At 38.3% G+C, this 19,237-nt stretch overlaps 1 protein-coding gene and 1 pseudogene across 1 annotated transcript in view; both read left to right on the top strand.

Moving 5' to 3' along the window:
* LOC145944770 (uncharacterized) overlaps positions 1–19,237 on the top strand; it is a 255,432-nt gene that overhangs the window by 148,757 nt on the left and 87,438 nt on the right. The gene's annotated exons all lie outside the window — the stretch shown is intronic.
* Positions 17,132–18,169, top strand: LOC145944714 (uncharacterized; annotated as a pseudogene).

Below are 19,237 nucleotides of genomic sequence, written 5' to 3'. Positions count from 1 at the left end.
GGGCATTGTTTTTCAGCCTTCTTGAGGAAGTTTTCGACGCGGTCTGACGTCTCCGCTTTACTCTCGATGAAATACGTTGTGCGGTAGTGCGAGTAATCGTCCTTTAACAAAAGATAGTATCTTGAGCCTCCGAGGAATTTTGTCGGCATGGGGCCGCAGAGGTCCGCATGTATTATTTCGCCGATGCTCTGCGTTCTCGAGTTGCTTTCCGGAAAGGGAAGTCGGTGCATCCTCCCGATAGTACATGCTTCGCAGAATGGATTTTTCTTACCTTTTACTGGTATTTGAAATCTGTCGAGGATCTGTCTTACGTGCCTGAAATTTTGGTGGGCTAACTTTTCGTGCCAATCCTTCAGTGTGCTCGTTGAGGTTATGAGCGCTTCCGGTGGGCTCTGTCTCCCTCTCGACATTTTCGGCTTAACGACCTTGAATTGCATCACGTACATTTTTCCTCGGCGTACTCCTGTTGCTACGACGCGTCCATCTTTGACCAGTTCGCATGTCATATTTGTCGACTGCATCTCAAAACCTTTGTCCAGTGCTGCGCCGACTGAAAACAAATTATATTTTAATTTTGGCACGTGTAGTACATCGACGAGGTGATTTTCTTTCCAGTTCTCTCCATTGAACATGTTGACATTGATGCTTCCTTTCCCACGGGCTTCGATGCAGCCTCCATCGCCAATACGCACCGGTGTTGGCGTGTCGAAAGCCTCATACGTAGCATACCAGTCTACTCGGTTAGACATGTGATCGCTGGCTCCGGAGTCAAGAAACCAGCCTGCGTCACTAACCTGTTGTGAGGATTCTGATGTGAGAGCCTCGCTCACTAGTCCCTCGCCGTGCAGCTTTTTAACTGGGGCGCTGTTGCCTCCTTTGGGTCCTTCTCGAATGTCATCTCCTTTTCGCTGCGAGCACTCTCTGGCCCAATGTCCAGCTTCTCCGCATACATAGCACTTTTTTGGCTTTGTTGATGCTCTTGACGTATTGCCTCTGCCGCTGCCTCGCTTCGACTTTCCACGCTGTGCATTGCACGAGAGAGCGTTTCCATTTTTGCTCTTTTGCGACGTATTTCTCGATTCCTCTGTCATGAGCCTAGCTTTCAGGTTTTCCAGTGTGCGCTCTCCCGCTGGCGCTGACTCCCATGCGCTGACGAAGTGTCTATAGCTTGCGGGTAAGGTCATGAGAACTTTAATAATAATTATTGAGTCTGCGATTTGCTCACCCATTAGCTTCAATCTGTGTGCGATATCCTCCAGCTTGGCAATGTGTGTTGCGATGTCATCTGAACCTTTCTTAGTTGCGTTGTACCAGTTCTGCTGCAACATGTGCACGCTCGCTTCTAACTTTTGCTCGTAGATCGAGGTGAGTTTCAGCCACATTTCCGCTGCCGTCCCGCAGTTGATTATGTGAAGTGTTGACTGATCCGCTATGGTTGTCACAATTATCTTCTGTGCCATCGCATCGGCCTTTTCCCAGGCCGCAAGGCTCTTCGTGTGTGCGGTGTGCGTAGCCTCGCTCGCTCCTTCAGCGGGAGCCGCTGGTGTTGCGTCCGTTCCTAACGCGATTTTTAATACTCCGTGCGAATTGAGGAGCACTCTTACCTGGAATTTCCAGATGCCCCAATTGTCGCTATTTTTGAGCTTTGTTACTCTCGTTAGCTCGTTTTCCATTTTTTTTTTATTACTCTGTTATATATTCCACTATTGCACGAGGCAGGGAGATAACCTTAATCGGTCAGCTTGCAAAAATAATCTCAGATCAACGAGTCACTTTTCACCGAAAATGTTTCTCGTATAATTTGCCTGGGCCCATAACCTGTTAGGATCTGGCTGGCGCAAATTAATTCCACACAGGATGTACGAGAAATAATATAGATTTTATTATTGAAGAACTTGAGATCGTTTTATTGCACAAAGAATATATCTGAGAGGTGAGCTGTATCGATATATATCGATACGTAACCTAGGTCGCGTGCGTGCGGAAGTGAGGTGCGCTGAGATCGCGCGGTAAATTACAAACTTGTTCCAACATTTATAGCACTATTATACGTGCTATAAGCTATTAAAAATGCATATTAGCTTTTATTTACTTCTTTGTTTTATACCAACAATTACATACTTATGAAAAAATAGTAAAATGGTGGTAAAACAGGAAAGTTGTGAAAAAAATATATATCATATATATGTGCTATTGCATTTTACATGTATTTCACATGTATGCAGTATTGTATTGCAAACTGTAGATTCTGCTAATTTTTCCTAATATATATTTATATATTTGCAATTACTTTCTTGTTACGCTACTATCCTACTATTTCTTTCGTATTGTAATAAGTTGTTAACATGATAGCGTAACAAAGAAGTAGTTATTGTAATGAAAGAAATAATAGGACTGTAGCGTAACAAAGTAGAAATATATATTTATGAAAGAAATAGTAGAATTTTGCAATATATATTACATACATGTGATATGCAATACAACATATATGTGATATATTTCTTTCATAATAACTTTCTTATTTCTACGCTACCATATTTCTTCCATAATAATTGTTACTTTCCTATTGCGCTACCATCCTACTATTATTTCTTTTATAATATATAATTGTTGATAAAATAAGAAAGTGAAGCTAATAATGATAAATAATATAAAGAAATAAGTCATAAAAATTTAAGAACTCATAGCATTATTATGAATGCTCTGAGTTGTTAAAAATGCATATTTCTTATGACTTCTTTTTACGTTATTTATTACATATTAGCTTTTATTAATTCTTATTTTATATCAATAATTACATACTTATGAAGAAATGTGGTTGTTATTAAGAAAAAATATAGTATATCACATATATGTGGTATGAGAGTATTCGAAAATCAGAAATTCTCTAAAGTGAATCTCATGCTTTATCTATCTGCTCCCTCTTACCAGAAGATATATATTCTAGCTATGTTCTCTTATATAACTACTAGTACAGAAAATTTATAATATATTATTAGATCTCGTCATCGTTTTCATTATGGGGTAACACTATATTGAACAAATATATGCGATTAATAAGTTTTGTTTTAAATTAAAAGAGAACGCCACGGATTGTTATGGAAAGTTAAAAAAAAAATTTGATTATGCTTTTTCACGTGCTTAGGTTTTTACTAGCGCACGGTTCATTATCAAAATTTATTTTCAACAGTTTCGCAGTTTTCCAAAATTATTTGTTGTAACCGAAAAACTTAAACACATGATAAAACATGATCACCAAATGCTTTTTTTAACTGTATCGCTTATTTTTCTGGCTTCTCTTTCAATTTAACGCAAAATTTAATCGCATATCTTTGTTCAATATTATTGTCGCCCTATAAAGAAGACAGAGACGAGATCTATTTATTGTTACGCTACTATTTTACAATAAAAATTTAACATATACTACAAAAAAGAATGATATAATCCCTAAAAACTTATTTTTTCAAAAAAAAGGTAAAAAAGGAGCCAAGTACACGCGCGCCAGTGAAAAATAAAAGTTGCAAACTCCATCGTACTAAAAAAAATAATGATATCAAAAAATTGCACCAAGTGAAAGTAGAAACTTGTACCAATGAAAAATTAAAGTTGCAAACCCATATAGAGTCGTATAATTATAGACCTCGCTTCTGAAGCACCCGGTGATATGAGCTGAACTTCGATGCGCTTGAAGTTGCAAATCCGTATAGAATCGTACAAAAATTAAAAATTAATACAAATAAAAAAAATTAAAAAATTTTAATTAAAACAAATCTTGGCACTGCTAAATTAAACAATATTCTAAAGTTAGTGTTAAAATTTAGCAGCGCGTGTACTTGGCGCCTTTTTTACCTTTTTTTTTTGAAAAGGTAAGTTTTTAAGGATTATATATATATACATATAAGTGGAATACAAATGAACATCTTTTTTCAGGCTGCACTACATATTGAGCAAATCCAATTGGAATAATTATTATAATTGTTTTACGTAGTAGTAAATTAGACATTTTCCACGTTATCAATTACATTACATCACGTTATAGATATTCTTAGGCAAAAGATAAATAATGCTTCTAACATCTATCCATTTAATAATATATTAATTCGTATGTTAATTACCAATACAAATAATTTATTGTATCTATTACAATTGTCGTTTTTCTATTTAAGACACTTTAAATAATGATATCAACAGTGAAAAAGTATGTAAATATTTTTAGTTGTTTATGAAAATAATTAGATTTTTTACATCCCACTAGTACCCCACTAGTATTCAATACTGATAAAATATGCCGAAAATGTTTTGTTTAGTTATTTTAGTAAATGCACGTATAACTTATTTACACTTGTTTTATAATTTATTCAACATAATTAAATGTAGACCATGTGTTAATTAATCACAAGAATCTATGTGTCCTATTTGTTTCATAATTTGCGCCCACAAATTATATTGAGTTATTGCCTGATAAAAAATGAAAGATTCTGAAAAGATTTTCTGATGCTTAAAAAAATTATTAAATAAAAATCATATAACCAGTCTGCGTCTGTTGCGGATTGGAGAGAGAGAGAGAGAGAGAGAGAGAGAGAGAGAGAGAGAGAGAGAGAGGTGTGTGATTGCATCGCAGATGCGTTCACGCTTTGCGCCGAGCGCATAGTTAATTGCAGCAATTAGCTCGCTTAAATTTGGCGCGGCGATTTGCGCTACTCGCCTGTGCGCCAATCGCATTTCGGCGCGCCCCGCCACTTCACGCCACAGCACGCGTTTCTCGTTCGAAACATCGTCGCCGTTCGAACTCTCACGGGTAACCGTCCCGTGAGAAAAATAATAAAACGGTGACAACAAACAGTTTTGTCCTCCGACACTCGAGAAGATTCCATATCCTTATGTGACGAAGACACAAATTCGGTGGTTTCGTCTCGGAACCTTCTCGAAGGTCGGCGGGATAGAACTGTTTGTCTGGCGCCAATTACCGCACTCGTCTCGCAGTCGCTCGCGCACTCAGACCGAACGTTTTCGCAATCGCTTCACTCTTTTTCACGAACAATCGATTTCGCTTGATTTGCACTTCCTGCAATCATTGCTCATTACACTCGTGACATCTTCATGTGCATGGCGCATGCACCTTGTAAATAGTGTACACACTTTTCAGTTCCTTGTAAATACACTGTTAACTTTGAATTTTCTTTTGTTCTTTGTGCTTTGTGCCGTGATCTTCCTCTTCTTGACTCGCCTCTTTGTCTCACGCGCCCGCGCACCAAATCTCGCTCCGCGTAGCCGCGATATTAAACAGCGTCTTTAGGCAGACGAAGTTCATATGACGAATGATATGTGACTATATCACGTTCATTATCAACTCATAGACATATGTCTGCCTGATGAAAAACACTGAAAAATAATTTTTATTTGATAATTTTTTTAAGCTTTGCAGAAAGAAATATAATTCAAAACTTTTCGATTTATTTTTCAGTCACAAATTACGAAATGTACTCATGGGATCGAAAATACTCTGTATATCTGTTAACTTATAATCTATTATAATTACAAATCGAAAGAATCTTCGAGATTATATTTATTACAGCCTATATTCTTAAAGCATTTTCATCATGTATTTTTGAAGTAAGATAAAATAGATATGAAAAAAACTAATATTTTTCATATATTTTACAAGAAAAATATTCAATGATTTTTCACTTTTCATAATTTAATACGACAATGATTAAAAAATGACGAACTTTAAGCAATAGAATATATATATTTATATTAAACAAAATTGTATATGAAACAAAATTGTATATTGTTTCATCATACTTCATCATATTTAAAATACCACAGTAATTAAGTTAGTAACCTTGTTTTTGAACATTTTTTACATTTTAATTATTTATTATTATTTAGTCATTTATACATAATCGATCATTATAACAGAATTAATTATCAATTCTTACTCCATCACAATTGATGGTAGTATTTATAACGGTGAAATTCTGATCCCTTAATTGCGTCGAAACTTACATGATTTCGTCGTTTGTAAAGCTTGGTGGTGGCAGAATGTATACATATTCAGGTCCAAAACCTGTAAGCTTTCCCGCTAATTCATAATCGTATGCAATTGCGCAAATATTATCAAATGCCCGATCCGACAAATCATATCTCCTCAATAATAGATGAGTCCGTCTAATAAACGATACATATTCTAACAGATAATTATGTACGGATCATCTTGTCAATGCAGTAAGACTAATGCCCGATTCCTCCAACATGGTTCAAAATTTAAACCAAGTTTAAACTCCGATCAATGACATTTTGCGTTTCACCAAGTTTTTAGTAAAAGTTCAACTCAGTTGAACGGCGTTTATTGTGAACGTCAATTTTTGGCCGGTTAACGAGTTTGAACGGCGTTGAAGCAGAAGCTTACAATTAAATATGGCAGTGCTAAAAAATATGACAACTGCAACTGTTTAGAAGTTATGATTTTCTGTAATTAATTCTTTTAGAAAGAGATATATTTTGGGTGTCACTTAAAGACCGCCCACTAAGTACATAGCGTTATTCCTTACCAAAAAATAAATCGAAAAGTCCTGAACAATTTTTTATAAAAACTTTTTTTAGAACATTTAATAATGGAGTAATTATTTAGTAATAATTCAGTATTGGAGTAATAATTCACTTAATAATGGAGTAATAATTCAGTAAATCCTGGTAATATGTACTCACGCACACTGTGCGACTCACTCTCACTGAGTGCGCCAGGATAAAGTTCGGCGCTGTTTGACTGTTACTTTACTGAATTATTACTCCATTATTAAGTGTTCTAGAAAAAAAATTGTTCAGGACTTTTCGACTTATTTTTTGGCGGTCCAGTATAAATAAAGAACGACACATAAAAAAGGGCGATACATAAAATTATCTGTTCCTGATATTTATGATTTTCCCCCGAAAGTCTTTCAGGGGATATTTTTGTAAAATAATCTTGTCCAATAGGAGATTGAGAAATTTTTTCCAAATCTCCTTCTTAGAAAGAGGCGTTTTTATAAAACGGGTATAAATACGAGTTTAAGCGTTAGTAAAAATCAATTTCGAGTTTACGCTAACGAATTACTTGTGTTTTCCAACGTGTGCGTGAGTGTAAAAAAATTTAATTATGTCAAATCTTAGAAATGTCATCGAGAGCTGTATTTTGCTTTCGCAGAGTTTGTGCGGAAAAAATATGGGGAAATTTTTGTCGAAGTTATCGAACATCGATGAAACGAATTACCATATTTTTGGAAAATTCGCGGGTGAGTGTCCTAGCGTAGTGCTCGCGGTTTAATTCCGTCTAGGACATTTTGTCAATATTCGTGAACTTTTGTACATTGCCGGGGAAGTGATAGAAGCGCGACGATATTTTGGTGATAGCGAAGAAGATGTGGGAGAACACATAGAATTTCTTCTCTTCATCAACGTTTTCTTTCGAGGAGCGTTGAAAATGGTAAGTTTTTTATTTTTTTCTATTATACAAGCAATTATAGAGCAAATTTAATTATAAAAATTAATAATTTTCTAGACATCAAGCAACGTAACACTCATCTCGGGCTAATCGCTGAAGTTGGTCAATTTCGTGCGCCTCCGCGAGTAATAGAGAATCGTCGAGTAGATTTACGGTTATCACTAGTTCGTGATAGAAGACGTCAAGCGGATACTTCGCCCGAGGCAGGACCCTCTCGTAAGTATTTAATATAAACTTAAACCTCGGTAGAAAGTAAAGTATCATATTCTTATTAAGAAATTTTTAAATATTGGATGTTTCAGGATGAGCGCGTATCATTTCGAATCCAGAGATCGAACATCCGGTTATTGATTTAACCGAGGATGAACCGAATAGTGAGGAAAATGTCACGGAAGAACCACGTGAGCAAACTCCTCGTGAAGTAAGTCCCTTCGACGAAGTTACTATTTTTTCACAACAACAAGAAAATGAGCAAGATGCAATTTCTTCTTCTGAGAATGAAAGAGAAGAGGAAGAAGATGAAAAAGAAGAAGAAGATGAGGAGGAGGAAGAAGAAGAAGGAGAAGAAGGGGGCGAAGAAGAAGAAAAAGATGAGGAGGAAGAAGAAGAAGGAGAAGAAGGAGGCGAAGAAGAAGAAGAAGAAGAGGAAGTTCAGGAGGGAGAGGAAGAAATAGGAGCGGAAGGTAATGACTTTACATAATTTAACTAATTATCTCTTTCTTGATTAAATTTTATTTTAATTAAATAAAATTTTATTAGAATTTTCTTACTCTCCAATTATCGATCCGCGTGTTTCGTTCTCTCCGGTGTAACCATAAAGACTCATTGGAAAAAGAGAGAAAAAACAAAGGATAAGTGTGAGTCATTGCTAGAATTTTAACATCTCTTCATAAAACTCCAATACGAGAGTGTAAAACATTACTTTATTGAATTTTTATTTTAAATAAATCATTTTTAATCTTTTTCTCAGTGCAAATAGGTAGGGGACGGAGCGTGGAACAACGGCAAGAAGCCAACGAGGAATCTCTCAATCTCCCTGTCACCAATCGTGAAAATTTGAGAGAGGAGGAAGAAGAAGAAGAAGACGACGAGGCAACACAGGAAGCAGAAGAAGAAATAGCTCGTCGGGTAAATTATAATTTTAGATATATTGTATTATTAGCGGAAAACGCGCGACGTTTTAGAAATTTCGGAATAGAGGGAAGAGAGGCGACTTTTCATATACGACCGGTACCCGAGGGCGAGAACGTTTACGAGTGGCTAGAAAGCGCATTTCGCGAACTCCACACATACGCAATACAGTCGTGTGAAGTGGGCAATTACATAGGGCTTTCTTTTGACTCCGAGAATTTAATCCGTGGTCCAGCCGGTATATCATTCCGACCTTCGTGCGATTTGACACATGAAAATATTTGGGGACTTGTAAGCTCGTTATCGCAGAGTTCCGGTGGGCTCGATATGACGCAAGATTTTAACATTCGCGTTTTTAGAGTCACACCCCCTGCGGGACGCAGACGGAATGTTAACGCATCTACCCGTGAAGTTATTGCTAAGCGTTCTATTTTAACAATTTCTAACGCAGATAATTTATGTCTTCCTCGTGCACTTGTAGCTGCGCAAATTTTCAACGAGCGTGGAAATTTACGCATGGGACATTTGCACGAAAAATGGAATGCAGTGAGAAGACAAAACTCCGTGTTACAACGAGAATTAGCGTTGCAACTAATGAGCGATGTCGGTATCGCGATTCCGGAGGAAGGCTGTGGAATTCCCGAAATCGAACGCTTTCAGCAATATTTCGCCGCGGATAATATCGCCATAGTAATATATAATGGCGATACTTTTGGTCGGGGCGGTAAACCGTTATACGACGGAGTCGAATTTCTAGCCAATCTTCATCGCGAAACGAACTCTCGCTTAAATATAATATACCATAATAATATTAAACATTATGATGTAATGTTAAATTTAAGAGCCGCCTCTGGGGGTAGAGATTACTGCGTTCCCTGTAACATAAGTTATCGCATCGATAGGGGTGGACATCGATGCTCTAATAAATGCCCTCGTTGTAATGCCGTTCCGTCGTGTGAGTTGACTAACGAGGAGCCTATTAGATGTGAAATTTGTAGACGTGAATTTTTTAGCCGTGCATGCTTGGAGCGTCACCGCACTCAAAAATCGTACGATGGAAAATCACGACGGAGTATTTGTGAAATTGTACAATTTTGCAACGAATGCGGTTGCTTAATCCATAAAAATAAACATCACGAATGCGGCGCGAGTTACTGTAACGTGTGTCGTTCTCTCCAACCTTTAAATCACCTTTGTTACATGCTTCCTATCCCTCCTGATAACGAAACCACCACTTCTAATACCGATCTTATCGATGATAATGGAGAGTTGCAACATTGCGGAAACGAGGGACCGTGTGAACGTACACGTGATAAAAGAAATCGCGTAGCATTTATATTTTACGATTTTGAGACGCGACAGGATCAAACGCTCCAAGGTACTGACAGTGTAAAAATTCATGTGCCTACACTTTGTGTTGCACAACAAATTTGTGTGTCGTGTGCCGATATAAACGAAACGTCGGTGAGATGTCGATGGTGTGGAGTTCGCGAATATATATTTCGTCGTAACCCGGTGCAGGAATTCGTAGATTTCGTGACGCGCCCTTTGAAATATTTTAAGCGACTAATTTGTATCGCGCATAATGCCAAATCGTTTGATGCACAATTTATTTTGCAATATATCGTTGAAAATCGAACATCATTAGTACCTCAGGTAATTTTAAACGGTACAAAAATAGTTGTACTAACGGTAGGACATACGAAATTTATTGATAGTATTAATTACATGCCGATGCGCCTATCCGATTTACCTAAGGCCTTCGGTCTGACGGACACTTCGGGTAAAGGAATTTTTCCACATTTATTTAATACTATCGATAATCAATCGTATGTCGGACCACTACCCGAAGTATACTATTATTCGCCCGATTCCATGAGAACAAGAGAACGTGAAAAATTTCTCGCGTGGCATGCCGAGATGACCCGTGAGAACTATGTGTTCGATTTTCAAAGAGAAATATTACAATATTGTCGCAAAGATGTAGATATTCTTAGGCTAGCTTGTATGGCTTTTAGGAAGATTTTTCTTCTACGCGGAAAGGTGTGTCCCTTCGAAGAATGCACCACTATTGCCTTTACTTGCATGAAAGTTTTTAGAAAAAATTTTCTGCGCGATAGAGAGATAGGTATCATTCCTACAGGGAGTTATAGGAGTATGAATATGCAATCGCGTAAGGCGCTACAATGGCTGCTGTGGATTGAGCGTGAACTCGGTCATCACATTATTCATGCAGGACGAAGCCGGGAATATCGTCTGCCCGATGGCATTCGCGTCGACGGTTATTACGAGTCAGTGGAAAACGCTACTATCATACATCACGTGTTCCACTTTCATGGATGTTACTGGCATGGGTGTCCGCGCTGTTTTCAAATTAATCGCGATAAATCGCTTTCGTCGGATCGCGTTGATACAATCTATTTACGATACGAACACACCATCGCAACGACGTTTCGTCTTCGAAGACGGAAATACAGGGTGACGGAGAAATGGGAGTGTGATTTTGATCGCGAAGTGCGGGAAAATGACGAAATGCGGGGATATTTACAACAACATCCCGCGGTAGAAAACGAACCGCTCGATCCTCGTCAGGCCTTCTACGGTGGACGCACGGGAAATATTGTAACCCGATATGAGATTACAGAGAGCGAGAAAATACAGTACGTGGATGTGTGTTCATTGTATCCGTATGTATTAAAAACAGGCGTCTTCCCGATTGGACATCCAACAGTATACGTTGGCGAGGAATGCGTAGCAATAATTGGAACGGCACCGGGGTATAATTTCGAGTCACTTGAAGGAATCATACGTTGTAAAATACTCCCTCCGTAAGATCTCTTTCATCCTGTATTACCGTATCGGGTACAGGGTAAATTGTTATTCGCGTTATGCCGCACTTGTAGCGAGACATTTTCGCACACCGAGTGCACTCATATTCCTTCTGAGCGCGAATTCGAGGGTACATGGATATCGTGCGAACTACAAAAAGCAATTGAAAAAGGATATTTTGTAACAGGGGTTAACGAGATATGGCAGTACAATGTCACTCGGTACGATCCTTCTATGCATCAAGGGGATTTATTTACCGGTTATATAAATACATTTTTACAGTTAAAACAGGAGGCTAGTGGATGGCCGAACGAATGCGTGGATGAAAATGCTAAAGAGCGTTATCTTCGTGAGTACGAGGAGAGAGAAGGTATCGTTCTTGAAAAGCACAACATCGCACAAAACTCCGGTCTACGCTCGGTCGCAAAATTATGCTTAAATTCTTTCTGGGGAAAATTCGGACAACGTTCGAATTTACCAAAGACGGAAATTGTTAACACGCAACAACGTTTGATTAATTTACTCGCGAACCCTCAGTACGAAATAACAGATATATTACCGGTAAACGACGAAGTGATATATGTCTCGACTCGATTACGCGAGGAGGCGATCTCACCATCGCATCTTACAAATGTTGTAATAGCAGCTTACACGACGGCGCAAGCGAGATTAAAATTGTATGAATACTTAGAAAAATTAGATAGGCGCGTTTTGTATTATGATACTGATTCTTGTATATATGTAAGCAGCGCTGATCCACACGAGTACGAATCACCCATGGGTAATTTTTTAGGCGATATGACTAACGAACTTGAAAGCTATGGGCTCGCTAGTTATATAGAGTCGTTTGTGTCCGGCGGTCCAAAATTTTACGCGTATGTGGTTCACACATCAGATGGTCAGATGCACGAAGTTTGCAAAGTGAAGGGTATAACCCTAAACTTTGAAAATTCTCGTTTAATTAATTTTAATAGTATTAGGGAATTATTAATACAAAGAGAAAGTGTGCAGCAGGAAAGAGAGTTAGGAGAAAACGAGGAAAAAGAAATAACTCCGGAAACGTCAATAAATCTGCGATTCAGAGCCATTCGGCGTACAGCGTTTCACGAAATAATAACTCGTGATGAAATAAAAATATGTGCGCCTGTGCTATTAAAGCGTAGATTTATTAACAATCGTTGTTCCCTCCCCTATGGATATTTAACTGTTTAAAAACGAAATATAATAATTCTACACGATCGCTTCTCTCTTCCATCTTCGCGGGTTTTTCGATTTATACAGCAAAATGTAGATATAATAAAATAGATAAGTAATTGTAAAATTGTCTTGTAAAAATAATATAAATTTTTGAAAAGTAAAGGATATATTATAGTGCAGAATAGGATAGAATATAAATTATGGATATATCTTAATTAGAAAAAATATTTGTAATGACAGAAAAATTTTAATTATATTTAATAAGTGAAAAATTGTAAAATAAAAAATGTGAAATAAAACTTTTTTAATTTTATTATTAGGATTTTAAACGTACAAAGTATTTTTTTACAATGTAAGAAGATTAAATAAAATTTTTTCTTAAAATTTGTTTCATTAGAGATTATTTTATCCTTTCTCCTGAAGAACCTTCTTTCCCCGAAAAATTCTCTTAATATAAATTTTACTATTGTTAGATAAAATCGAGCAAAATAAATGTAACCAATAAGGAGAAAAGTAAATAAAATGTAAAATTAAAACATTTATGACTTTATAATTTATTTTTTAAACTAAGTAAATTTTTTTCCGTGAAATAAAGTCTAATAATAAAAGTTTCACAAAAGTTCTTTTCATCAAAAAATTATTTACCTCTTCTCGAAAACCTACTTGACTAAAAAAAAAAAATATTTTTCTTTTAAAAAAAATTACGTTTTTAGTAAAAATCAAAGTACGAATTTTCTTCTCGCGAGATTCTCTCAGTCACGTACGTAGCCTATCATCGTTGTTAGCGCTGGAGATACACGCTGTCGCGAGCATTCTACGAATACGCTAATTAGCAGCGCACCGCGACACGCATCGGCTCGTCAGCTGGCACCGCGACGCGCATCGGCTCGTCAGCTGGTACGATGCGCACGAGATCGCTAGCGCGAGCATGCGGCCGCCGCGGTGGGGCCTCTGCGGGACGCTAATAAGCTTATTTCCGACTCGAGATATATATTAAAAATATTCAATGCGCGTGCGTATTTTTATACGCGAGTTATTGATATTAAGTTACTCGTTACCTTTTTTATTTATGAACTCACGCGTAAAACCGAGTTCATTTCGCGAAATGGACGTGCGCTGGAAACATTCCTGGACGTCGATCGTCTGCGGACCTACGGGATGCGGAAAAACGATTTTTGTAAAAACTTTTCTTCGATATTTATCCGCCATGTGCGAAGATCGATTCGAGAGAATTTTATTTTATTACGCCGAATGGCAAGATGCGTATCAACGTCTGCAATGTGATACGAAAATAATGAAGAAGAAAAAAACAATGTACACAAGAGCGGCTATGATAATACTTTGCTAAAAATAAAGAAAAATACAATCGAATTTCACGAGGGGTTACCGCGACCGGAAGATTATTCCAACGATCCGCTATCTCCAAAATTAGTGATAATTGACGATCTTATGAGGGAATCGTCATCGTGTGACGCTATCATCGATCTGTTTACCAAAGGAAGTCATCATAAGAATCTCAACGTTATACTCATCTCGCAAAATCTTTTCCACCAAGGCCGCGGACAACGCGATATATCTCTCAACGCTAATTATATAGTAATTTTCAAAAATCCGCGCGATCGCGCTCAAATTCGTCATCTCGCTCGTCAAGTATGTCCCGACGATCCAAAATTTCTAGAAGAAGCATACCACGACGCTACTTCGCGACCTCACGGGTATTTATTGCTCGATCTGAAACAATCGACTCCAGACGAATATCGATTTCGTACGTGTATCTTTCCCAACGATACGATGCATTACGTGTACGTTCCTCGTAGATCGATCAGTAGAACAGTAGCGAAGGACGTATAAAAGGAGAGCGCTTGCACGCGTATCTTTTCAGTAGCAAAATTTTAGCGTAATGGTAACACGCGGGAAAAGACAACAAAAAAAGACGTCGATGACGTCAAAAAATTCACCCGACAACGCGATAAAGATTGCCAGACGTTCCATCGGCGAGAGAAACGCCTGTCTTTTAAAAACTCTATGTTATCTGAAAAAAAATCAAAGATCATCGTTCTTACGTTCTGCCGACAATAATCTCATTAAGTGCATTCAAGAGTGTATTTATAATACGCTTGAGGGTAACGTAGAGCTCAAGAATCACGAAAAGACGCGATTAGCCAAGCATAAATCTATTCTTCGGCGCATCGCTCTAAAACGCGACAACTGGAAAACTAAGAGAAATCTACTAGTACAGCGAGATGGGTTTTTACCCTATCTTATCGCTCCTTTGCTCGGCGCTTTATTATCCCGGTTTATCGGTGAGTGAAAAAAAGCTTGCAAATATTACATCCGGGGTTCGAAAAGAATAAAACAGACGCGTTTGTTCGCTGTACGGAATAATGGAAAGAGCAAAAAAAATGGTGCTGATTTCTACGGAAAATCTCGAAAGAATGCGACAAATGCAGCATCAACAGCTACAACCGGAAATAACAAGAACGACAATAACCCTGGATAACTCGTCGAAGAAAAAAAATACGATATCTGACGGGGAAAATGATAATAATAATAATAACACCGTACGGACTCCAGGAACACCCTTATCGCGACTCGACGCGGAAATGTGGCATATTCTTAACCTCGCGACTCCTCTAGATGAAGGCGAAAGATGGAAATTGTATAAAGAAGTACTTCAGCGTTATCTTCACTTTGTTCGAGAAGCGAAAAAACGTTTACGCAATGACTCGCGCGAGGATACACGTGGTAACGTCGACGACACAAATAATGTTGACAGCGACGGAGGCGAAGGCGATCAAAATAAAGATATCGATTTGTCCGTTGATAACGACCTTATGGAAATACAATCTCATAGAAATACTTCAATCAGCAGTGATGGTACCGTTAGCGAGAGTAGTTTCGGGAAAAAACGCGCTCAATCTGCGGAAAAGATCAAAGAAATATTCAGCAGTGTGCCGCAAACTTATCGTTTTAAAGCAAACGCGTTATTGAAATTTTTGCTAAATATTCAGTCATCGAAGATTAGCTGGGATAGACGCGGACTCGTGACTATAGACGGTGATGTTGTAGCGGGGTCGAATATTAGCGATCTTATAAACGACGCGGTACATGAGAGAAAAACGGTGAAAGCTATCGGGAGAATTCAGTTTGCTCAATTACTGCAAGACATAGGTACTCCCTCCAGTCTTATAGGGAATCGCGATTTATTGACTACGATTACTCGTAGATCTTTGCGTATTAAAAAAACCCTGCCACGTGGAAGCTCCACCCCGAAAACTTCACTGTCGCGTTCAAAGTCATACGGTCGGGAGTTAAACGTAACCGAAGGAGACACGGTGTTTTTATCCGCCACTGACGACAGCGACGATAATAAAACATTAGTGCCGGATACTTCGCCTAAGAAAAAGAAAGGTATATTCCATTGGAGCTCACTCAAATAATGGAACTCGAAAAATTGTATTACGTTCCCTCGCACTATGCCGGCTATTCCGCGACGGAGAATTTATCTCGAGCTGCTAAACCAAATTTTACGCGTACCGATGTCATTGAATGGCTTAAATCGCAAGATGCGTATACACTGCATCGACCAGTACGTCGAAAATTTCCACGTTTACATTATAATGTAACAAATATCGACGATTTATGGGAGGCAGATTTGATCGATCTTCGTAATCTCAAGAGCTATAATGACGGATATTCTTATTTATTGATAATTATCGATGTCCTTAGTAAATTCGTTTGGGTAGAACCATTACGCGACAAAACAGCTACCTGTGTGACAAAAGCCTTTCAACGTGTACTTTTGAGAAACAAAAAACGTCAACCTGTTTACCTGCAGACGGATAAAGGTAAAGAATTTATAGCCCAGCCTGTACAGAAATTTTTAAAAGAAAAAGACATTCGTTTTCGCGTAGCCCGTAATCCCGATGTTAAAGCAGCTGTAGTGAAGCGATTTAATAGAACGCTCAAGGAACGGATGTGGCGATATTTTACACATAAAAATATGCGACGCTACATCGATGTTTTACAGGATATCGTTCACGCTTACAACCATACTCGTCATACATCTATTAAAATGCAACCCGCAGTCGTTACGCGGGAAAATGCTCGTATCGCGTGTGAAAATATAAATCGTCGATGGAAGGACAACAAAGAGAAGATGAAAAAGAATTGCGACGCTAAGCAGAAGGCTAAATATAACGTGGGCGAACTCGTGCGTGTAGGGCAAAAGTAGTGTTTGAGAAAGGATACGAGGCAAAGTGGAGCGAAGAAATATTTCGAATTCACCGCGTTCTCGAATGGAGGAAACCCCTCGTATACGAACTAAGCGATTTAACAGGCGAGGATATAGACGGAATTTTTTACGAACAAGAATTAACTCCGGTCAATAAAGATTTACAAGAGGAAGAATTTATCGTCGATCGGGTAATAAAGAGCAGAGGACGCGGTAACAATAAACAAATATTAGTTAGTTGGCAAGGTTATCCCTCTAAATTCGACTCTTGGATTCCCGCATCGAGTTTAAGATCTTTGAGTCAAAATGAGGGGAGAAGAATTTTACATGATTCTTCCGAGCAATAGTAGCATGCGTTACTTTCCGGAAAATACAACCACGTGTTTCACCACTGAATTACCCCAGCGTATAGAATTACACGGACGTTGGGAAGTGGCGCTCACTGAGATTCAGTTTCCGTGTAGTTTTTTACATATACGGGATAATGAAGTATTAATCAGATTCATCGATATTAACGAACGCGATAAGACGGGTAAGGCTATGAAATCTCAGGTACCCGCGGGTATTTACTCAAGTATGCGCGATATTATAGCGTGTGTGAATCACGCTGCTAAATCTGTCGATTCGCATATCGTTTGGCATTTTGTCAACTTCATGGGAGGTAAAGTTTTCATGAAACTTGACTGCGAAGAAAAAAATTGTAGTATGACGCATTATGTAAATTTTTCCGACAAACTTCACCGCATACTCGGCTTTGATATTTACATCAACCGTAGAGACCTTGTTCAACTCGATAGTGAACCCACTGTACCAACTCCGTTGCCCACGTGGTTTTATAATGAAATCGGTATCAAAATGCACAATAACAACGAACAGCTCGTTAAAATCGAAAGTAGTTCCGTTATACCTGACGTTTTACCAACATGGATTTATGATGAAGAGATGCATTCACTGCTATTTTACGAGCTCAGGGACTCGCGTATGTTAATAGGTGACGAACCAGGTAGTTTGTCACGAGGTATTCCCGACAAGCTCTTTGTCTTTGTGATATTTGCGAACCTTATATTACCGGCGATGTACAATCTCCCCTTCTTCGAATAGTCGCGCTCGACTCGCGAAATGATTACGCGTTCGCATCAACTCAAATAAGACATTTCTCACCCTCTCAATACATCACGCTGCGTCAAACGTGTTTCCGTACGATCGAAATAGATATAAGAGATCAGCTGGGTCAAAGTATACCATTCGAATTCGGGACTCTGACGGTGACATTGCACTTTAGACGTATCGATTAGATATCGTAAGAATACTCGGCGTATATGACGGAGAAAACGGCAAAAAGTAAAGAAAAGAAAAGAAAATTTGTTCGTTCTTTCTCTATTGATGGATTATTATTCGACGTATTACGACGAATTACAGAACGGAGGAGCTCGCGGTGGTGGAATTCCACGAGTTTTCGCCGGATCGCCCTATCAACGAGGGCACGGTATCGGGAGTTTTCTCGGAGGCTTATTCAGACGCGTGCTGCCTTATCTAGGTGTTGCTGCGAGGGCTGTGGGTAAAGAAGCTTTACGCGCGGGCGTTAATGTAATCGATGATGTAGAAAACAATACACCGTTCAAGGTAGCGGCCAAACATCGTTTTAAAGAATCGCGTAACAATCTCAAAAGACAGGCTAAAGAAAAAATAACTAGCCTCATGAAAGGTTCGGGATATAAATCGGATGCGAAAATACGCGTAGCTCATTTCCCCTTTGCCGGGCTTGACACGCGCATCGTTAAACGTCGTCGCTCGAATAAGAAAAGTTTATCGAAAATCAAGACAAAAAAGAAGACGAAATCTTCGAAGAATAAGAGGAAGAAAACCCGTACGAGGGTGAAAAAACTCAACACAACTGCGAAACGACGTAAAATTGGCAAAAAACGTACAGTATCTGATATATTTTCTTAAGCAACGCTATTTTAATTCACGCACATTTAACCACGACGAAGACAACGACGAAACAATTGTCAGTGAAATATGTCTTTTCTTCACACGCATTCGAACGAGTGTTTAAAGAGCGAACTTGATCTCTTTTCTTTACCGCCTACACAGGGCCGGTTGTTCCAACTTCTTGGGAAAATCACACTAACTGATAGGTGGCTACCTTGCAGATAAAATATACCCATCAGTTTACCGACAAGTTTCATTAAACATGTTGTTCCATGATAAAAATATCTATTGGTAGTTACCCTGCAGATAAGTATGAAAATGCACTTCCGCTTCATATAATGCTAGCTTCAGGTCACTAAAAAATGAGGTTATATTAACACTATTGGAATATTTATTAGATATTGTGATATTTGACAATAATGTGATAGAAT

Source organism: Prenolepis imparis, unplaced genomic scaffold, assembly GCF_030444845.1.
Source record: "Prenolepis imparis isolate NDT839.2.m4 unplaced genomic scaffold, iyPreImpa1.0 SCAF_13, whole genome shotgun sequence".
Lineage (NCBI taxonomy): Eukaryota > Metazoa > Arthropoda > Insecta > Hymenoptera > Formicidae > Prenolepis > Prenolepis imparis.
This window is presented reverse-complemented; position numbering and strand designations above follow the sequence as displayed.